Consider the following 24,681-nt stretch of genomic DNA (forward strand, 5'->3'; position numbering starts at 1 on the left):
TTCCCCTGGAAAATTGCACATTTTTGGAGGGAAACCAACCTTCCCCCAAGAATTACGCAATCCTCTCTGACAGCTTGCTAGGCTCTAAGATTTCCCAATCCTGCCAGCCAACCCTCGTAGCGGGATTTGCGCAAATTTTTCGAGCAGTAGGATGTTCAGCCCAAGATTTTAGAAAATATGGGCACCAGTAAGTTTCTCTACCTGGAAATTACACAAATCTCCCAGGCAGTCTGCCCAACTCCAAGCCAGGAATGCGTATTTTTCCTGATCAGTTGAGGACTCGCATGCATCAACAGTCCGGTTGACTAGTTCCACCCAGGACCTAGGAAACTTGACTTGCATGCATGCATGACTTGATCTTCCCAGAATAGAAATACACAACATGCAAAAGGCATCCCATGATTTAGGGAGATATTTTTAGCAGCTAGGGGTTACATGCAAAGTTGTTTTAAAAGTTTCCATCCAAGTGTCCCTTTTTCCTAGATTTGTGGCATGCGCGTCATGAGACCAAAATTATTTATTCAACGCATCATAGCTCATTCCTTCACATTCATCTTGGAGCTTTGACATCCCACAGCACATCCAGGACTCTTCAACACATCTAGCTTAGCTAGTCACGGGTAAGTGGCCTCAACTTGTCTTTTTCAGCATTTCTCTTGCTTTTTTTGTATTCACTTGTTTGAGAGTTGTTTTCTTGATTTATTTGAGTGTGTGCTATCATTTACATATATTCTAGCTTGTCCTAGTTTTGTTTCAGTTCTCATCGCTATCTCACTTCTGTCGCATGCATGAAACTGTTTTGCATGGACGTTCGCCCAACCGATGAGTGACCTCACCCACATGCATGTTTTTCTATTTGCTAAATCTTCCATTAATGTTTTGCATGCACTGTTTATCATTTCTGATATCATGTAGTGTCACCATGCATTTCATCGAATTACTCGCTTTCATTTGCCCATCGGCGAGTCGAGCCAACCTTGGCCTAGTCTCTGCCTTCACCAAGGTTGCATTGCGCAATCTGGGGAAGGAAGGATCACCTTCCTCTCCAGATTTGTGCATTTTGGCTCAGCACTAGCCTCCTGGACTGTTTTGCACATTCTTGGAGGAAAGTGGCTATTTGGCCCAAGAAAATGCGCAAATCTATCCCTGGGCCAGCAATCTTTCCCAGTTGGGATTCCACATTAAGGCAATCCCAGCAGCCAGCTGCCCAACTAGATTGTGCATTTCACAGATCCAATAGCCATTCCAGCCTCCCAGACAGCCCAGAATACCTTTTTCACAGTTTTGGAAACTAGTCACCTAGCCTCCCAATGAAATTTGTGCAGTCTTGCTCATCAGTTTCCCAGGTATGTGTTGTGTCCTTCCTCAAATTTTCTTTGTTTTCACTGACATATTTCTTGCCATGCATGCTGCTTGTTTCTAGATCCATTTGGTGTTCATCTGCCTCAATGGCTTTCAAGAGAGCAGGATTTTAGGACACTGATGGTATGGAAGCTGGAGCAACAGTTGAGTAGGTGTTTTATGGTTTTTTGATCTATGAAGATACGAAGTTGTATCTAGACAAGGACACCAAACTGAAGTGGCAAGAGGTGGATAAAAAATTCGCAGGTAATTTTGGGGAAGACCTTGAAGACTGTCAGGTGTACGTGAAAATCCATAAGTCCCGATTGTACTGGATTGCATGCAGATACCTCGCGTTCCTATGCGCGGATATGATTCACTGGATCGTCTCTCACTCTCACCCCAAGATGATGACCTTGAGCAGTGTTAGTGGGACGAAGCTTGCAACCTCCTCGGTGCGATATTACGATGAGATGTATAAGATGACCGAGCCCATGACTGTCATGACTCCCCCGTTTAGCTTGCCCAACAACAGAGGCCACTCTAGAGACATTCTAAAGGGTTGGGTAAAGGAGCCAGCTTGTTTCAGGATGAAACCCAATCAGATTTATAAGACAAAGATATTGAGGAAGGCATACCAATACTTGGTCATATTCGCATGTCGACTGAGTGGCCAAGAAAGCACTGAGACCTTCCCTCAGAGTTGGGTGGTCATGATGGACCAATTGGGTAGAGAAGGAAGACCATGCAACTGGTCTAACATACTGGCTCATCGGCTGAAGGAGCAAGTCACAAAGGTTCGACAGTCACCTGACGGCATGCATGCAAAGATTTACATATCCGCCTACATTCTAGATGCAGTCTGTGCCCGACATGAGTTCCCGGGCTTAGAGTGGGCATGGTCACCAATGGAGACAACACGTATTTCAAGCTATTGTCTGAATGCAACTCCAGAGGAGTGATCGTACGACTGTCCGACCATTTTCTCACCCCAATGTATAGGTTGATATTCGAATAGGATCCACCCTACATGTCATAGGAAGTGATGAAGGAATTGTTAGGCATTGCATATTGGTATGACTCACCTTCCAGCACATTCATCCAAGTGTTCAGTGAGGATAAGTCTCTGCATGTTCTGCCAAACTTTGCTTTGGACATGCTTGTCATGTAGGAAGTGGCATATCGTATCTTAGCAGGATTGAAAGCTAGGCTGCAGTGGAAGAAGAAGGCACCTTGGCCCACTCTTCAATTGCATATTGGGCTATATGAGATCTAGAGCATTAAGCAAGCGGATGTCGAAGCTGAACAGATGAAAAGTACTCGTTCGACCTCCGAAGCTTCAACCCATATGACCCACATTGCATTTTGAGGGATCACTGCATGAGATTTCAGTTCAATTGGATCCATGGAGCATTTTATTGGGTCGAGGAAGACTCCTGGAGGTATTGCTACCATTTCGCTAGACCCAATGAATAGGTCGATTTTGTTGTAGAGTGGTTAGCAAAACAACATGAAGCAGCACCACAGAGAGAAACATCAGAGACAATAGAGCCAAGCATACCTATGCGCGAAAAAGGGAAGAGAAATATTGTCGATTGCATGGAGGAGGAGCAAAGATGCAAGTTTCAAGCAAATCCACTTGTGGAACAAGAAGCTATGGCTATTCAATAGAAGAGGCAATAGGGTGACAAGCGAATCACGTGAAGGCAAAAGAATAAGAATAGAATGGAAGAAGTAGAGAAGGAGTTGCATGAGCTGAGGGAGCAACTCCCAAAAGAAAAAGAGCTGCACCAACAGGAGAAGGAAGTGCAACAGTAGTAGATTCAATAGGGGGCATATCACATGCAAACATATGAAGCAACGCCCATACAAGTAGTTTATTATTCTAAACAGCTAGCATTAGGCGAACAAGGTGAACCCTCGCAGGGGCAAGACTTTGCTCATGAGAAAGAACATGCTCTTGAACAGTTGGATGCAGACATGGAGCAGCAAGAGTTGGAACATGACACTGACCTCATGCCTCACCATAGAGAGGTCGACTCACCTGCTTCAATGCATCCAGACGATGAGAAAATCTTGAATGACCAAGGAGGAACTGAGATCCTTGGTGGTTAGCCGAAAGCAAAGATGTGCAACATATCCTTTGATAAATATCAACATAGAGTGGGGTAGTCTCACAGAGTGCTGACTCTGGAGGACCAAACATCCCCTACACAAATTGAGGAACAAGTGATCATGACTGATGTGCTCCAGGACCTAGCTACTTTGGCCGATGCAACTAGAGTGTATGCCGAAGCCACTAGCTCTAGTGTTCGCTTCCTCATAGCTGAGAATGAGCAAATAGTGAAGGAACTATAGGTGGCCAAATAGGGAGGAGACTTGGTGACAATGTCTACCCAAGCTGAACTGAAGAAGGCAATACTAGATGAAGTATTGTCCTTGGACATAGTCATGTGAGCATTGTACTCCATGTTTGGTACCGTGCACCAAGAAGTCGTTCATCTTCACGGGTGGCAGCATCGATGTGCGAGAAGAGCATGCATCTTGAAGAACATACATGCTGTCGTTGACAACATGCAAGCATGGACGATGAAGTACAAGGGAGCCCCACTTCACTTGCCAAAGATGATGAGGGCCAATGCGGTCGAGTTGCAAGCACGTATCCAAAGTCAGATCTGGAACTATGAGGACCTACCAAAACTCATCGTTGCCATATAGGCTTCCCATGCATGAGTATTCAAGATCATGGAGGTTATGGTGCACACACATGCGATCCCATCACTTGGGACTCTCACCCAAGCGAAGAAGAAGGTGGTCCAATAGGAGCTTGACTAGTACTTCAACGAATTAATGCACATTGCCACCAGTCCAGACTTGCCTATCAGTGGATACATCATGTGCAAGTATCTTGTTGGTCTGACCACATTGAGGGAAATGATGCACATGCTTTCAGATGAGTTGGACAGAGAAGCCCGAGTAGTGTACCTAGATGCTATGGAGGCAAGGTTCAGGTTCCATATGGATGTCACAACAGAACACACAAACACTATCAAAGATTACCAATCTTGGCATCAATATGTTACTTTTGATCAGCATGAGGATGTCGAGCAGTTGGACTTCTATAGTTGTCTAAGTCAAAGTGGTGTCTAGTCTGGATTGTTCAAGCCATTGTGCACATGGGTACATGTGCATTGTAATGTTGAGTCATGTCAAGTGTAAGTCAATTGTCAAGAGTGAATGTAACAGTCATAGGGTAGGTGAAGAGTCATGAGGGTAGTTGAATGGTCACAAAGGGGAATGTCAAGGGTCACCCCACCCTTTGCTATAAATAGTCCCTCATAAATCATTGTATATGCTTTTGGTTAGCCAAGCTTCTACTAAGACTATTTTGAAGAAGGCTTGGACAGTATTGTCATGCGCCTTGGCTTCTCCACTGCACGGAGTTAGTACATCTCTTTGGAGGAGCAGGTGGATGTGGCTGTAGCATTCCATTGTTGGGGCTAGCAGGTTTACATGGATGCATTGTATGATTGTGACTTACACTTCTTTATATAATAAGAGCCAACACAGTTTCATGCATATGTTGTTATTGTAGTTGGACTGCTCCTGTTGCTTTAATGATATATGTTGTTTAACTTACGTACTTGTGTATGAACTGATTCACATGAAATTATATGAATCTTCTTGTTATTTTTTTGCATATGTTGTTAATGATGTCATCGTCTGTGTGAATTGCTCTGCCAGACATCAAACAGACATTTCACTTGAACCTTGCTATAACAACTGTCACACTCGTCTTGGACTGATCCATGAGTACTGTTCGTGTTATCTTACCTTATATGATGTGACTGTCACATCCAAGTGGACTACTCTGTCGGAAGCTGTGCATGTCCTTTGTGTGGTGTGTTCCTAGTCGAATTGGGACTGATCCCTTTCAACCTGGAACTCACCTTCACCTTCCTCTCCCTTTGAAGTGTTGGAACCTCTCATACACCTTCCTTGACTCACTGCATCAGTCACACCCTTGCTACTGATAGAGTTATCTTACTTGCCTCTGTGCGACATTGCGGTCAAGGCATTACCTTACAACCCATTGCTGGGACTCCTACACCAAACAGTCTGAGGTCTAATTAGGACTTCTTACTGAGGAGATCCCCTTGAAATGTTGGTGGGTACAGCACCATCAACACCTTAATTGTAGCAAAGTTTACTATTTTTAGTACTTTTTCGGGTCCTAAACATCCAGAGCCATTTTGAGGCCCTAAACGACGTTTTTTTGGCAATCTACCGCCACAGATTTTTTGATAATCTCATTTTTTCCTTCGTAGTCCTCAAAGAGATCTTTCCAATGGGGTATCATCACGTCAAATGGAGATAATATGACCAAGTCACGACCCTAGGAAGTTGGCTGTCGAACTAACCCTAACAAGGCCCATAAACTCTTGGTGTTACATTTCCTCAGGTTAGGGTTTTGGTTGTTTAGGGTTTGCTCTTATTGTTCAATAATAAAATGGCACTTGAGCCTCATTGTAATGGAGTTCAGAGGCATGTAGCCACTGTTATAGACAATTTTGTGCCTTACAGCAACAAGCATGAATTGTCAATAATCCAAGGGATCCAAAGTTCCCTAAACATGATGTTCCTACCCCTAGAGGAACAAGGTCAGCAAACCAACAGCTCTCAGATCAGTTCTCCACCTGAAAACACTCAAAAACAAGCAATCCTGAAATCAAAGCAGGTGCTCCACTAGGTTTCTGCGCTGAAACTCAGTTGCTCCATGGTGTACCTGCGTTGCAAAGCAAGTAGGACAAAGGCCACCTGCGCTGAGCGAAAAGGGACAAGTGGCACAGTGAGTCATTGCTTTGGAATCTTCCAAAATGACACTTGGATCAGGTATTTCGCCTTGTGATGAGTCAGAGGCTCTGTTTCTCCAAGTGGAAGCAAAGTTCTCCAAGTGGACTCAAGAACTGAAGATCAACTAAAGATTAACTGAAGAGAGAGAGGACACAAGGCAGCTACACATCAGTTGCAAGCTGACTCACCCTTTCTCAATTCATCTATATATTGAGATCTCTCCTATGAGCTCAAGAGGCTGGAATTTTGTGCAAAGTAATGATATGCTGTTGGTTTCACTATTGAGTTATTGGGTGATTGTTTGAGAGAGGTGAAGAAGAGCAATTCTTTCTGCTGGGAGGTGTTGCTGGGTTGGAGCCTTCAATGGTTGTAATACTCTCAGAACCTTTATTTCTTCATTAATAAAAGCTATTGAGGTTCTTCTATGTGCTCTTGTTTCAATTATATATTGTGATGATTGCATATTTGGTTTACACTAATCCAAGAACCAGTTATGATTGCATGCCTCTTGTAGTTTCCTTCTTTGTTATTTTGCAGGATCTCATCGTAGTTGGGCGAGCAGAAGAACAAAGAGCTAGGAGCAAGCGGCCAAAGAGAAGAGTTTGGATTCGACATTAAGCGCAAGGCAACGGTTAGTGCTTTCTCCATTCTCTTTTGCTTTCATAAAGAAGTAAATCTTAAGTAGTTTGTTTTGCAGTTGTTGCTAAGGAACTGTCACCCTTAGAGTGGGATAGGGTCATCCGAGTCGGATACTTTTCCCTACAATAAACTGGCGACTCCGCTGGGGATCATATCCGTTTGATTGTGTTTGTAGTATTTTGCTATTCATTTCCTGAACAAAAGAGTACCAAATCGAAAAGCTTTTGACTATATCAAAAGCGAAGTAGAGGGCAGCTACTCTTGCTCATTTTCTGAGCAAATTCATGATTTGAAGAGCTGATCTACAAGGATCCTTGTAAGCTCTTAGTGATAGCTTTGCACCTTCTTAATCATCCCTTTGAGTGTGCTTGACTGATTGCTTCTGATTTGAGCAAAAACCGTGCATTTTTGAGAAAATTATGACCCGGAAACTGTGAAAACGCAATTCTCGTTTTCCAAAGCAGGTAGTACACAGGCTACCTGCTTTGCAACGTAGGTCCCGAAGGGGCTACCTGCGCTGAGAGCCAGTTTGGCTGTGCAGAGCCTGCGTTGGCCCAAATTTTCCTAGTGCATTTGGGGTTTCCTCCTTTCTCTTGCCTGTTTTCACTTAGTTTTGCTGCTAGGTGTCAGTCTTGTGCCTGTTTTGAAACCAATATTACTTGCCATCATTCTGCCTCTGTTATATAACGAAATTGTACTTGTTCTTTGTATTTCTTACTCATTTACAATTTCCCATAACGAAAAGTAAACTAGTCATGCTTTTGGCCTCTTAGATCTAAACCTGTGTTGAGCATTTTGCTGGTCTAAAGAGTTAGCTTGCTTGCTGTCCATAGCTGATTAGTCAATTTACTTTCATTAGTATGGTTTGATTTCATGTATTTCCAGTGATTAAGCAAGTGAATCTTAAGGTGTCTTTTGATTTTGGACAAACTTGTTTACTTTCGCTTTAAATCGAAATCAAAGTTATATAACCACTTTCTTTTTGCAATCCCTCCACATTAAGAAAGGGAAAAGAAAATACATGCATTGTGCATTTTGCATTTGAAAAAGTTTGCATGATGATTTAGGAGAAAGTGCATTAGTTTGTGCTGTATGAACTGTGTGAAAAGAATTTGCCTTCCTTCTCTCTTAGTAGTTAAGATTTTCATCAGTCAAAAAGATTTGAAAAAGCTTGCTTCTCATCTTAGGCTGCATTTATGAATTTGTCATATACATCTCGTGGTGAACCTTGAAAGGCAAACTTTAAAAAGATCAACTTAAAATATACTGAATGAACCTAACAACGCATTTGAAACATAACGCAAACATCTAGAGGTCTAGGTAGAGACGTGTTCCGGCGTCGTTAAACATAGTGACTGTCGATCTCTACGAAGGTGGGTGATTCCTCCTGAGAGTCGGTGGCACTAATACGGATTTGTGCTCCCACGTACCGTCGCGTATATATTGGGAGACCCCTATAGGCAATTATCCTTTATCCATAGGAAACCGTGTCGGTCGCCCTACTAATCGCGATGCAGTGAACACAGCATTCACGAAGATCGACCACCCGTACCGTAAAACGTATTCTGTGGTTTCGCGAAAGGTTTGGCACACCCTCTGCCTAGATCTCCAAAGCAGTTTCTTTTGGCCCTTTTCAAACTCTATAACTGAAAAGGTCCAACCGAGCATTTGTCACTTCGGGCTCGTTAATACATCGAAGGAGACTAGAGTCACCTTTAGCTTTTTCTCGACTCTTAAAACATGAAAAAGCAAAGTTATGTTTAAACGCGTCTAATAAAATTCATTCAAATCGGAAACACAAATTTTCCCCCTTTATATTTTAGTTGATCGAGTAATCCGCAATCGTGGAAGAAAGTCAATTGAATATCCATCGTTCTCGGAGGCTTGCGAGTCAACCGTCTTTGTCTCCGGAATCGAAAACAATCCGGACAAAGCGAGCTCGTCGAACCAGTTCAAAATCTCCTTTAAAAGTTAGAACAAGTGTTCCAACAACATCTGAGATTCTGGTCACTCCAAACATTTCCGGAAACCCTGCCTCTATAGAAGAAGTTCAATCGCCACAGAGGGACAGTAATACTGATCCTAGTCTGGGGGCAAATACTTGTATGACTGAACCAGTTCCATCTGTAACCGGTCCAGAGAGTTTTGTTCCTCAAACATCCGTCGCGGTCGATACAACCCCTTCTTCGGCACCGGAAATCTTTTACGGACCTGACGGTCTTCCTCTTCCACCTGGTCTGATTGCGATAGAGAAATTTATAGAAGAACCGCAAGTATCCACTCCAATTCAATTTGGAGTAGGGGTCACTCTATTTCCTGCTACAACAGAAGTTTGTCCATCACCAGTGGAAGTTCCTGTAGAATCACTAGGTAATCAATTGGATAGACTAAAAATGACTGAACAACCGTCGACATCTAGGACTGTGTCGAATGACACGGCGACGGCAGAATTACCTGCTGCAAATCCAACAATGTTCGCCGGCATACCATCTGTCCCAACTAGCTCTCAGTCGCTAGAAGGAGTCCACCAAGAGACTATCTCGACAGTATGGTCTGTTCCTGTTTGTTCCGGAGTAATGTCTGGTAACTCTCATGGTGAGGCTCATCAAATTGACCCTTTTGGGAATCTGATTAGGCCATCCAGTCCTCCAGGACAATCAATTGCCTTGAGTTCTGGGTTGCTACCGTATGGGGGGCAGTATGCCCTTTCATTACCCCCTCCGGGAGGGTACCCATACGGGAGTTCTCAACCTTATTCAAGTTATGGTGGAATTGCAACGAGTAGTTGGGTACCTATACTATCCCAGCCACCGAGAGTTGTATATTCTATGCAACAGTGTGTACCTGTGACAAACATCCCAACTACACCGGCTATTGTGACCGTGTCGCAAGTTCAAACAATGCCTGTTGTGTGTCAACCTCAGATTTCTCAGGTTCTCATGCAACAGCCCCTTGACCCTGCAACCCAACCACAATCGCCTACTGGTGGGGCAACACAAGTACAATCGGGTACAACTACCCCACATCTTGGTCCAATGGTTAGTATAGCGCAACAACCCATGGTGTCACAACCGTGGATAGTGCAATACCAACAGCCGCAATTCCAACAAGTGTACCAAGGTTCTGAACAGCAAATATTTGCGAATACTGGACAACCATATATTCAAAATGGTCAAAATCAACCACTTTATAGTGGTCAAGTCCATCAACCGTATTCATCATACCAACATCAACTCCATTATGCTGGTATGCAAAGACCGACTGTTCAGGCGATTCCATCGTATCCTGGTTACGCTTCACCTAACTTGAACCAGCAGTTACCATTCGTGGCGACTTTAGAGTTGCCTGATTTACATCGGTTAACAAACGATCCAATTGCTTACGCCCCTTGGTGGCCAGTGATTCCGCACAAACTTCCATCCGACATTCCTAAATTCAATGGAAATCCAGGTGAAGACCCGTCGAATCATGTGATGACATTTCATCTATGGTGTTCGTCGAACACTTTGAATGACGATTCGATAAGGCTTCGCCTCTTTCAGAGGACATTGACAGGTCCAGCGGCAAAATGGTATATAGAATTGCCAAGAGCTTCGTTCGACAATTTTGGCTCCCTTGCCACGACATTCTTAACCCACTTTCAATTACCAATAAGGTATGAAACCGGAACAGAGATATTGACTAACTTCAAACAGACAACCGCAACTCATATATCAGATCATATACATGAGTGGCGACGTCGACGAAGAATGGTTAAAACATACGTTCCTGATCAGCTTTTAGCTGAGTGGTTTATAAAGTCGTTACTTCCGGCCATAACGGAAGATGTGGCAAAGGGAGGAGTCGTAACAGAAGAGTAGGTTATCGCTCGTGCACAATATTTGGACTTAGTATATACTCAGTCCAGCACGCTCTATGACAAAATACCAGACGCCCCTAGACCAGAGTTTTCAATCCCTCCTCCTCCTAAATCAAATAGTGACTCTCATGCCGGCGATGGCGTGATTGGCACGGCAAACACGAATCCGAAAAGGACCAATCAAAAGAAGGCCCGTAAGGATTCGAATCAAAATGCGCATGAGGAAATTCTTGCTTCGGAAGTAAATGCCGTATCGACAGATAAAGGCAAAGAAACCAATCAACCAGGAAGCAAGAAGAAGCAAAACAAAGGGAAGAAGAATAAACAAGGTGAGTCATCCGCTAAGAAAAATTCTTCGAACTCTCCTGGGAATAGGAAACTGAATCCATGTCAAATATGCGATGACAAAGATCATAACACTAAGAATTGCCCATTCAAAGTTGAGCTAAAGAGGTTCTTTAAGAGTCCGCATACCTCAGCTGTGTCAAGTGATCCATTTCCTAACCCAGGTCAAAATCTGGTTGATAGTGGAGATACTTCCCGGTGCCAGGTGCTAATGGTGTCGACCTCTGAGCAACAGAATGATGCTTTGATTTCGACAAAATGCAAAAACTGCGGGAATCCGCAGTCGTCGAACGGTAAAGGAAGTGATCAACCAAGCAGTTCGACGACAACTTCGACAGAAGTTGTGCCACCATTTACTACGGGAAGCATTCCTATGATCCAGGGAAGGAATCACTCTCTCCAAAATATCGGAGTCATTTTCCTAAAAGACCCTACTTTAATGGGTACTTCCGCATTGCCGCCTTCAAGTAATCTGGCGGAAATGACCACAATGGAATATGAGACCTTCTGTTTCTAACGGATCTAAAAGATCGAGGATAGTTCCTATCTCAAGTCAACCTCGTTTAAAAAATGAAATAAAGAGTAAAGAGGATAGTTCTTCACGATGTCAACCTCATTAAAAAATGAAATGTCCCCTTAAGAATTAGAGGACATATGCCTCATCCGCATTTTTATGCTGGGGGCATCAGAATCGAGCAGTTTTAGCACACAAAAAGGAAAAGTATCCGACTCGGATGACCCTATCCCACTCTAAGGGTGACAGTTCCTTAGCAACAGGCACCACATCTCTTCTCAGAGATAAGCTACCATCGCCGAGCTAGTCTCACTTCCATACTATTTGTAAGCATATTTCATTATTTGATATTAATCAAAGGAAGTGTTATTTCTTCTGCATCTCTGTATTTATGGTTATATCTGTAATTTGTTGCATTCTTGTTTAAATTAGGATCAATAACCAATGGGGTGATGATTCACCTCCTTTATGAAACTTTGAATATAATCATGACTCTTTGACTTCCTATGAAGTTTTGGCTTTACATGACTCTTCATATTCTGTACATGTCCTTTGGGCTTCCACTTTACAATACATTTTGAATAGAATTTACATAATAAAAAAAAATGATGTGGCATATGATGACTCATGACATGACATGACATAACACTAGTGACATGGAATGCATGATGACATGGCAATGTCAAGTCACTTTTTATACTTCTTGCTATGTGTCTTCTTGAGCATATTCTTCTATCCACCTCCATATGGCTTAGAGTTGAAGAGCCTTTAGTGATATAAGATCTTGAGCAACAGTCACAAAATGGTGTCCCTTTTCTTTCTTCTGACTGATATGCTTGCCTATCTAGCTACATAAGTGTCTTCTTACATGTTCCCCTTCTCCATCTCCTTCTTCATCATCCTATCATGGTTTGATAGAGTAACTACATTCGCAATTCACTCATGACAAGATGATATCAGTTCGATAAACCCCTAGCCTAACATGTTGCATGAAAATCCACTAAATAAGTCAAAACTGGGTGGCAAGATGAAGGAGAAGCTCAATGAATATGCAATTGTGCAGCTCAGGTAGTCAGGGGTCAAGCATGAGCCTTGAGACTGCATAATGCGAAGTTCAGGCTAGACTATGCAAGAAGATTGCGTAGTTGGGGATATTAGGGAGCTAGGCTGAGGGCTTGAGCATTGATTTTTCCCACTGCACAATTCTAGAAGGAAGAGGAGGCCAAATTATTATGCAGTTGTGCAGTTCAAGATCTTAGGGCTGGGGCTTGAGCCTTGGGCTTATGCAATGTGAAATATTTACTGGGTAGGAGGGAAAAATTACACAGTTTTTAGGGTCAAAAGCTGAGCTTGAGCACTATTATTATGTAGTGCATAGTCATGGGAGGAAGGAACTGTGAATTGCGTAGTGCCAAGAGTTAGGGTTGTTGCCTAAGGGCTTAGCCTACATAATGCGTAGTTCAGGAGGGTCGAATGAGGCTAATTTTCTTAGACGAGAGTTTTTCTGAATTTGTGTAAGTATGGGATAGATGAAGATAATGTGAACATTGATAAGACTTAATTGTGATCACACACTTAGAAAGCTTAATGACACAACATAGATCATCCAGAACACATGAACAACAAACTTCCTTCAGTGCGACAATTTTCCGATGACAAGTGTAACACCAAAGATACACTTTGCGATGACCATGATGACACTTGTGCGACAGTGCTTAAAACTTTGGAAATGAGTGCGACAAATGTTTACATAGTAAGAAAAACTCATTTACACAAAGATAACCCCTTGAAACCACCAAAACAAGCTTATATACATTGTTCAACATTTAACATGCGAAAAGATGACACCCTAATTTTCTTGCAAATGGTAGAAAAACACTTAGAGTAAACACATGAAATGAGTCTTAATATTTGATACAACAGTAAGAAAGATGAATATAGGCTCCGAAATTTGGGTGTAGGCCAAAATTTTCTAGGGTGTTGTAGCAGCGACAACAAGTTTTCATGAGGTATTTATCGATTGAGCTAAAGGGTTCACTCATTTATTATTTATGGACAATGTGTTGATCTTTTGTCTTTGCATAGAGTTAGAAGGTCATGTCCTAAAGGAAGTATTGGAGTATTTATATGAGATGGTTGGCATAATAATTAATAGAAAAAATCCAAAATGAGTTCTCTAGAAGTGGATGAAGGAAAAAGACAAAGAATTTGAGGTTTATGGTTAAACCTAATAATTACAATGTTTTCGATTAGAAATGGCTCTTGCTACGAATTGAGGAAAAAAACCAGTTTTTGGTGTAATCATTGACTATCCCATGGGGGTATATTAATATTGATAAAAAAATTGCTTGAGTTCATTCCTATTTATTGGAACCTATTGGATCTTATTCAAAAATATTTCTTTAATCACATTATGAAAGTGTGTTTCAATTAATTTTGGAAATACCAAGCTAAATACTTGGGTTGTCACTCAAAAAATCAGAAATCAATTTCAAAACCTGTATCTTATGGGGGATGGGGTTTAAAAGATGTCTGGATTTTTGGGAAGGTAATAGCAACAAAGACTCTTTAGGTCATCATGACCAAGGATAGTCTTTGGTGTAGAATATTTTCATAAAAATCATATCCCTAGACTTTATACTGGATTAAATAAGGAATTGGAGGAAAAGTACTCAAAATGTTTCCAGTCAATGAAGGTCTCTAACTCTTGCCTTTCCACTCATTGGGTTTTCCTTGGCTTGGAAGGTTGGATCATGTAATTCATTCCATATTGGGAAGGACACTATTATGGGGTGTAATTTTAATGTCCTTTTAACTAATTATATAGTGGCCCAAATTCAACCTATCCAATGATGTATTATAAATTGAATTAGTGATGTTTTCAATACGACTACTTGGGATCAATGTTGCTTATTTGTTGTTGATGTTTCTTTGGATGAGATATAGCATAAACAGTGGTCACTTTTCACAACTAAATTAACATTCATATATATATATATATATATATATATATATATATATATATAAGTGGGAGAATGAGATATTTTATTGCTACAATAACATTGAGGGCCAATGTTCAACCAAACTTGGATATCAGCCACATCGAGAAATTGGAGAATTTGCAAGCTAATGGTGGTCCTATAAATTATGGAAGATCAAGGGAGCCATGGAGGGCCTTTTTTTATTTTGATTGGATTTAAAATGGAAGGTCCTAACCTAGGACATATTGTATATTAGAAAAAAAAATATTATATTACATGTCTTCATATAATTCCCTTTCTTATGGAAAATGTGAGTTGACATAGATATATTTCTATAAATTTTTCATTTATGGGACAAGGGTACCATATTTTACTACTTTTGAGAATTTCTTGGCATGAATTGAAAGCTTTAAGGATATTTCCCATGCCAACTTTATATTCAACTTCGCATAAAAAAGTATGTACAGATAAGAAAATGATGAATATGAAATTATAAGTTGATTGAGATATTTTCAACACCCACCTCATATTCATGCTTGTACATAAGATAAAATAAATTCAGTTAAATTTATCAGTGTCTGACAATTAATCACAAAAGAAGGTCAATGGTACTAAAATATTGCATCGAAGAAAAATAACAAGTTAAAATCATATCAAAATAAATATTTCAAGAATATTACAATCAATCACTACAAGCATATAATATTGATTACCCCAAGCTCAACCTTCTTATAAAATAAACAACCTTTTCCTCTTTTTTGTCTTTTGTCAAGATATATCTTTATCCCTATTCATCATCATCCAAATGCCTTATTCTCAAACATTAATGTGCACAATATTGAACAAATAGACACCATGAAAAATGTAATATATTGGACTCAATTACACTCTAGATTTCACTAAATGGGGGATAAAACATACCACATTTAACATGCTTAGATCTATTATCACCAACACCCTTGGAACTTGATCCTTGTTGCATCAAATGTAATCATTCCATATCTAGGTATGGTCTATCGTTTTGGTTATACTCTTTATAAACACTAAAATTTGTTAAGATTTTTTTTGTAACATAACACATAGTGTTGTAGTGACAATTAGAATTATAAATGAAAATATTCATAAAATATACATTTTTTTCAATGTTATATAAAAATAATAAAGTATAAAATTACAACCCATTGAGGAATTTATCAATTGGGTCTAGCATGATTTGATCAACTAGGATTGGAAACTAAGGAACCTATGGGTTCAAAACTCTTCTTGCCTTGATTTAATACAAATATATCAAACTATAAATAATGCACTTACTCTTACAAAGGAGATTTATTTACCTTCAAATTTGGAGTTATGCAGACAAATTATATCTAACAAATCTAATGAGGTACACAAAAGCAAGCAACATAAAAGAATGATAACCTAAATAGCCTCCTTTTGGAATGACTCTTAGGCAACATGGATGACAAAAAAGGTATCACCAACATAGTTTTGACCAATGCAAGGATAGGCAATGCATTATTTTTCCACTTCTTGAATTACTCATGCGCAAAGAATGAAAATCATATAAAACTTTAAGAGAAGGAGAAAATTTGAGATGCAGAAAAAGTATAAATGTTACAATTTTGATATAGAATTTCATTCATTACATATTCTTAGTGATAGTGGAGAATAGGTTGTTTGGAGAAGGGGCCAGAAAGACGAAATTATTACATACACACTTGTATTCAATTTTCACATAAAATATGGGGTAAAACAAAAATGTGAATATATGATCCTAGTCCTCCTTAGCATGGTTTTTAAACTTAAAAATACATATCATGCAATCAAAATAATTGAAAAGAAAGTATAGATAAAAACAATGCTACAGGCATGAAATTATTTCATCCTTGGCATGCTTATTCCACTCAATAAGATAATCATCAAGAAACCTATTTAGAATTGGTTTGAATATATTTGTAGGTGAGTCTCCAATAGAATGTTGACATTATGGCTAATGTGTTGTCCGTGATGGAAAACTACTTGATAAAGATGTCAATATTATGGTTATGAAGATGCTACATGTGATATAGACAAAGGAATATCAGTTCAGAGACATAGGAATGATAAAAGTGAAGTTTGGAAAGTATAAGTGAGTCCTTTGAATAAAGGTTGTGTACATACGTGGTTATGGTGAAGAAAAGTTGTGTACAGTTTCCACACCATGGTATTGTTAATACCAGGGGTCTTTACCATGGTATTAGCCCATGGTAATGAGTGCGACAATGAGTATTTTATCCCATCAAATCATACCATCAACATTACTAAGGGATTGGCATAAGGTATTGGCTAAGGCCTAAGCTATATAAGGAGATGGAGATCAAAGTCTTAGGTGTGCAATTTTTGTGTTTTCAATGAATGATTTGATTTGAAATAGGTGTGCACCAAGGAGTAAGGAAAAGACACAAATTTGAAAAACATGAAGTATGGTATCATATGTACTTGTTTGATTTTCTTATTGAAAATTTATAACTGTGATAGATCTATGGTGTTAATGATACTTTGACATGAATATGAGACAGTAAGGGTTGTGAAGTATATTCTATAGTTGTGGAAAAATCATGACTCAATGATTTCAGATCTGTATGCTAGTTTATCTCTATGATATCGAGTACATATGTAGATATTCTTTTGGTAATTCACGTATATATTCTACAATATGGACAGATCTAGACGCAGGTGTCAAGTATGAAAAGTGTGTACATATGCCGAAGTGATTTATAAGAGTCACATACATCTACTAGGGTTTTGCAGTATGAGCTGATGATAATGGTTGATCTGTTTTGTTGTGTTTGCTATTGTATGTCGATGAAGTCTCTCTTACAATAATACATGTTTGATAGTACTGATTGGGCTTAATTGATTATGAATTATAAGTTGACTAAGTGATGATGCTATTATGTGATGATCTTTATTTGGTTCAGTAATTTATGTTGGCTTCAGTATCTCTTTGGGTGATTGATTTAGTGGCATAGTGATTCATATTTAGTGATCTGTATGCAAGTATTCTTTAGGAGAAGCACGTACATATATAGGTATGATTAAGAATTGTAGTGTATACAATATGATGCATGCTTGATCAGGGTTTGTAGTGGGAGAAGTTGGTTTTTGTGATGGGTAAAAATGTTTGACTTGGTATATTGATGAGTGACTATGCACTGGTATGATTTTTTCTAGCGTAGTTAGATCAATTTTCATTGGTTACATTAGAATATTTGATGATCCAGTATTTAAGTAGTTTATTTCAAAATTGTTGGGAGTGGATCGAGTTTGAAACATTCTGGAAAGTAATTCACAAAGAGTTGAGGATAACAGTCTTCATAAAGGGAGTTGTAGCTCCCTTCTAGTAGGAGTTTGAAAATGAGCGAAGGTTGTAACCTTCTGCAGGTAGGAGCCTGTGTACTGGTTAAAGTATGCACCAGTACAACATTGTAAGAATATTATTTTTAATAAAAGAAGAAGACAGATGACAACAACTGTGGTTTTTCTGACATTGGGTTTTTTGGAAATATATTCACTACTAAGAGGGGAGCGTGAAGGAGTGCTAATTAGCGGGAGGAAATGGCGATGACTAGGTTTTGCGCGAGCAGAGTTTCTGGTGCCGCCGCATCGAATCCCAAGCTTGCCTCAGGGATCGAAGTCGAGCCAGTTCTTGGGGCAACGGTGAACAATGCTGTTAGACTGCCATTACTGCAATCGCCTTCAGAGAAATGGCATGCTCTCCGCAGAAAAACGCCTCATACATCCCCAGTCCAGCGCGGCTATACATCGGTGGTTTTCTCTGTCTATAGGAATCATGCACTCCTGGATCGGGAAGAAACCTCAAGCCTTCAGCGAGACCGGGAGGCAAGGGTTTCAACGGGGTCTCATCATTTTAAGTGTATATGCGAGGAGGCTTGTCTCCTGCGGAAGAACGAGGCCCTAAACGGCGATCTTGAACAAAGAAACTGTCGTGCCGTATGGCTCTTAGAAACCAGGCATCGCCAAAACCAGAACGCACGGAGAACCAGTAGGGGAGGGATGCATGATGCAGTTCCGATCCCCCCCACAACGCAGGGGCTCAAACATCGTGGTCTCGGCTCGGATCTACACGATCTAGCCTATATCCGAGCACAGCTTGCTTCCAGGCAGCAGATCGAGGGCACCAATCATAGATCGAGCAGAGTTTTGTCAGATCCAGACAAGTTCAAGGAAAAACAAACAAAAACAGCGTCAGATCTGGAGGTTTGCTTACAGCCAGAGCAGGTAAAAACTTCTTGGTTTCAGATTCTGATTAAACCCCCTCAGGGGAAAACTCGTTTAGTATGGATTCATGCAGGAAGCACCTCTTTGCAGCTGAAACAACAGATCTGGGCAGAATTGGGATACCCAGTTCAGATCCAACATCTGGTCAGTGGCAGGCGGTCTCTCCAGGATCTTAGGTCGATGGAGAGCTATGAGATTGGGCTAGGATCAATCATTACTTTAAACTTTAGATTGAGAGGAGGGGCTCCGTCTCAGGGACAACCAAGCTCCTTAGGGGGAGACAGGGGAAAAAAACCTGCACCCCAGCACCAGCCCAAGGGAGGGTTATCCTTCAAAAACATTCTTCAGGGCAGCAGAGACACAGAGTCCTCTTCAGATCAAGGCGGGAACATTCCCAGGCCATACATTGTAGATCAGTCAGAGAAAACCCCAGCCTTGAATTTAGATTCCTCAGGGCTTGACGATTTCGTTAAGTCCTATGAAACGCAAGCTCTAATATGCCGTTTCAACAGCTTTTGGCCCAAACCGTTGGATCTATTCCATTGGATTTTCACCAGCTGGACCATGGAATGCGATATTCATCTATGCTCAAAGGGGTTTTTTATAGTAAGATTTACATCCAAGGAAGTCAGAGATACAGTCATCAGTAATGGGCCATGGTTCTGGGGAACATCGGGGCTGTTTATGACCCCATGGTTTCCAGATTTTGATCCAAACAAAATGACTGTAACCAAAATGTCGGTCTGGGTTAGGCTATACAATCTTCCTCTGCACTTTTGGAATGAACAAGTCTTGGAAAGCATTGGGAACAGCATAGGGAAATATATCAAAACAGACATGGACAAGATTGATGAAAGGATCTATACTTTCGCACGTATTTGTGTGGAAGTAGATTTAAGTAAAGGGTTGCCGGACAATATAAGGCTGATCTACAAACAACAAAGCTGGATGCAAGTACTAGATTATGAAAACACCGCTTTCAGATGCAGGCTTTGTAGGCAGACAGGACACTTACAAAGAACATGTCCAGAAGCCAAGAAGTTAAACAGTAAAAAGAAGCAGAAAGAGAAGCAGAAGAAAGGATGGAAATTTTCACCCCCAGATTCAGAGGAAGAAGAATCAGAAGCAGAGGTGGAAGAGATCCCTGCAGAGAAGACTGAGGTATCTCAAGAAATGGAGAATCAGAAGGGAACCACACCGAACAACCAGACAGAGATGACAAGAGTGGATCCAAGCATGGGAGGCATCAAACGACAACATCACTCTGATACTTCAGACTCAGACAAAGAAACTGGACCACCGAATACAGAAACACAGTTAGTTATAGCTTCGATCGAACCCACTCAAGGAGAGTGGCGTAAGGTCGAAAAGAAAAAGGGGAGAAAAACTTGAAGCGTGAGTCTTACTCACAGCCGGAATTCAGTTTTTCTGCCTCTTCTCTTTCTCTTTCCTCTCTTCTCTTTTCTTATTCTATGTGCACGTTAGTCTTCTAACGATGCGGGGGGTGCGAAAGCACTCGAGCCTTTGTGGCAGTTTACAGAATGTTTCAGTGCATATGCTAGTTGTAACTTTTCATTATCTCTTTAATAAAAGTTACTGTTTTTTCCTTTGGAAAAAAAAAAGAGGGGAGGGTGAATTAGTAGTGATGGAAATTAATCAAATTTCACCAATATAAATCTTTTTCAACAATCTCCCAACTATGCACATCCACAATATTATCTTATAAAAACATATAAGTTGCAATAATATCAAAGCATAATAACCATGAGAAATATCAACACACATAAGAAGCATGCACACATAAGAACACAAATATTTCAGGTGGAAACCCTTTTGGGAGAAAACCACCCTACTACTGCTTCACTACTCAAATATTGTATAAATATGCTAAACAAATTTACATGGATTAGTTTACAACCATAAGTTGGAAGACTTGGCCTCTACTACAATATGATGGCATCTATAATTTTTGAAATATGTTCCTCTTGTGGATCTATGGACCACCGTCCACTAGAAGCTCCCACAACCAATGATCCTTGCCCCACTCTAATGGGACTCTCCAAATCCTATTAGATAGAGAAATCTCTTCCTATTATGAACTGCCAAATTACTGTCTCTTTCGAAGCCTCATCATGCCTTCACTTCCTCCATGTGAACCACGTTTCACAATATTTCACATTGGGTTCATTTGCTCAACATGAGAAACCCAACAACTTTAGCATTATTCTCTCCAAATCTGAATAACAAATATGATCTGGTAAAGATAATTATTTATTACTACACACACCAAAAAATCACTCTCATTCACACAACAAACCCCCAAATATTTGCTACAACCAACACACAAATTCTGCATCTTCTACTCCATTCTAACATTAAATTATACTGGCAAAACTCTGATATATCTCTGCATAAAATGTGTGAGAATCTATTGCATACTCTATTCAATCACAATGCCTTTACAATGTCATAATCTCACATTCTCACATAGGCCAACAAAATATACTGATAACCTTCTTCTATTTATCAAATTCCTAAGATGATTAACTCAGTAAATGAAACAATTTATGGAAGGCTCACAATTCTATTCGCATGCTCAAAATTTGGTCAAGGAAGGAATCTTGACCAAATCAAGCACTAATTCCACTAGTCCTTTGATAACTTCAAATTTGATTGGCTTCTAGAGGCACCTCAACCTTTTTTGACCACATACTTAAATTTTTCAATCAATATAAACATAAAAACTGAATAAAACATTTGAGGTGCATGAGAAACATGAGGAAAACTCATATACAGGCTTGGATGCTCCCATGACACACTGTGCATGAGTCCAGTGCCTTAGACGCTCCCACAAGCCTCTGTGCCAACATTCAAGGATTTCTAGACTCTCCCACAAACCTCTATGCCTGCATCTAGGGCAGAGAACCTTCCTTTTATCTCAATATGGATTGAAATGCTCATGAGTAAACTAAATTAGTCCATTCTACACAAAACCCATGTCTCAGATGTTTTAGATTCATCTTCATTTCCCCAGAAAATCAAATCCAAAACTGTCACTTCTATCCAAACACCATGCCAAACAAATGGGCCATCAAACTTCTGTGCAACATCTCTGCCATCCATATGCACCTACAATACCTATCACACATCCTCCAAAACCTATACAACCATATAAAGCCTCCATTTCCACATGTAAAAGCTCTCCAAGCCCAAGGTATAACATCATCATCATAGGAGACCTAATCATCAAAGCTCCCCAACTCTAAACTCTGTCGCAGCCACCAATATCTATATGCAACAACATGATCATGAATACCATCATCATGGGAAGGCCTCCAAGCTAGTGCAATGCACCATCATCCAACCTCCAAGTTGGTGCAACATACCATCATCCAACCTATAATTTGGTGCAAAATATCATCATCCAACCAAGGACCATCTACGTCACACATGCACATGCAAACCAACACACCTGCCGCCCTAGAAACCAGGTTGACATCAATGAAAATCAACCATATAACTACAATCCTACAACACACATCAATGCTAATAGGGTTTCCACCTAAAAATTTTGGTGTTCATATGGTTGTGTGTGTTATTGCTCTATCTGCTTCTTAACTGCTCATAATTATTTTTTAATTGATGAATAATAGAATAATAATGCACTGATTAATATTACACAAATGATCAGATAAGTTATCTGGATATACGCGGGTTTCTATAGTAACAGTCACATACATATGCTAGTTTCCTTTACAACAGTCATGTATAAAAATAAGAATTGGAAATTTAAATTGGAGTGTGTAAAATAATGATTCACCCCCCTCCCCCCTCTCAGTGTTTTTCCTAACAATTGGTATAAGAGTAGGTCCTTTAGAAGAAGCTTGATTTCTTGAAGGAAAATTCATTAAGACAAGCAATCAAGAGGGATTAGCATCTATAAGGCCACCATTGTTTAATGGAACCAACTTGGTTTTTTGGAAAGTCAGAATAAGAGCTTATCTACAGTGTCTTGGAGCTGATGTTTGGGAAATTGTTGAAGGAGGCTATCAATATCCATCCTCCATTCCCACAGATGAAGCAGAAAAGAAAAAATATGAGACCAATGCAAAGGTTGTCAATGCTTTGTTGGGAAGCTTGGCATAATCAAAATTTGTGAAGGTCATGCAGTTGAATACCACAAAGGCTATATGGGACAAGATCATCCAAAGTTATGAAGGTGACACTAAGGTAAAGAGTGCCAAACTCAAACAATTAGAATTCAATATGAAACTCTCATAATGCATAGTGATGAAAGTATTGCAAGTTTCTTTCTTAGAGTAGAAGAGAACATTAATTCAATGTCAAATATTGGTGATTAAGTAAAATATTCGATGCTTTTTGAGGAGATCCTAAGATCTCTAACCCCAAAATTTGATTCGAAAGTATTTTCCATTAAAGAAATGCAGGATTTGAAGAACCTTACTGTTGAACAACTTCATGGGATCTTAACAACTTATGAAATGAGAAAAGGAGCTCCCTCAGATATCAGAGAAGCAAAATTCAAAGCTACTTCTAAAGGAAAATAAAAGGAGGAGCTTAAGGAATCAAGTTACGTATCATATGAAGAAGAGGTGAACTTTGTAAAGAAACTCCAAGTAGGAACTGACATATTTAGAGGTAAGCTTCCTTTCAAATGTTTTGATTGTGGAATAGTTAGTGATTATGCTGCTAAATTCCCTTATAAATAAAACCATGAGAAAGGGAAGAATTATGCAAAAGTAAATATTAGAGGAAGGTTTGAAAACAAGAAAAGTTTCTACACACATGAAGATAGTGATGGTCTTTCAAATGGTGAAGAAGGTGAGTCTGATCAAGAATATCAATTACTTATGGCATTTGAAGATAAATGTATTGATGAGTTCGATGATGTTCTTATGGATGCCCTAGAATAAAAAAACATAATCTCATTGAAGAAATAACTCAGCTTAAAATTCATCTAGAAAAAACTAAATTATCATAAGAAGCACTCGAGAAACAAATTCTAGAAAAGGGGAGGCATAATAAAAATTTATAACTATAAATGGTACGTCTAAGAAAGGAACTTGAGAAAACAAAAGGTTTAAACCCTAGATTTTCTAAAGGATCTAAGACCCTAGAAGAAATCATCAAAGTACAACACTCTCCTCTAATAAAAATAAGTCTTGTATACAATAGAGAATCATCAAATACTGTAAAATCTTCTGAAACATGTACAAGAAGCTATATTAATATAGTAAAGGGAAGCAAACAACAAAATTCCAGCGCTCAGCAAAGGAATGTGGGATACAATGTTTCTCAGGTAAAACATCCTTACCACAATAAAAAGGGAAACTACAAAAAAAGGTAGTATACTCCCATTAACTTATACATCAATGGTCAATGCTTCACTTGTCATAATTTTGGTCATAAGGCTACTCAGCATGTCGCTTATAAAACTATCATGACTAGAGAAGAAAGAAAACAAAATAATGAGATTGGGTAAAATAAATACTCTTACAATAATTTCTCACCTCTCCAAGATGAAAAAAAAATGTTCCTTTTGCAATAGATTTGGGCATAGAGAGACTAAATGCAAAAGAAAAATGAGACGAACTATTTAGAATGAACAATAGGCAACAACAATCCAAGTTATGGAAAACGAAAACCATAGAATCTGAAAATTGTGGTTTAGCTTTGTATGTAGGAGATCAAGAAAATATGTGGTACATTGAAAGTGGATGCTTAAAGCATATGATAGGTGATAAAGATAAGTTTATGTCCTTTAATGAAATAAAGAAAGAAAATAATATAACCTTTGGAAATAACTCACCCACTGCTATCAAAAGGAAAGGAATTGTTGTGCTAAA

This window comes from Pinus tabuliformis, chromosome 3_2 (genome assembly GCF_031772625.1).
Source record: "Pinus tabuliformis cultivar Carrire ecotype Pingquan chromosome 3_2, CPIR1, whole genome shotgun sequence".
Classification (NCBI taxonomy): domain Eukaryota; kingdom Viridiplantae; phylum Streptophyta; class Pinopsida; order Pinales; family Pinaceae; genus Pinus; species Pinus tabuliformis.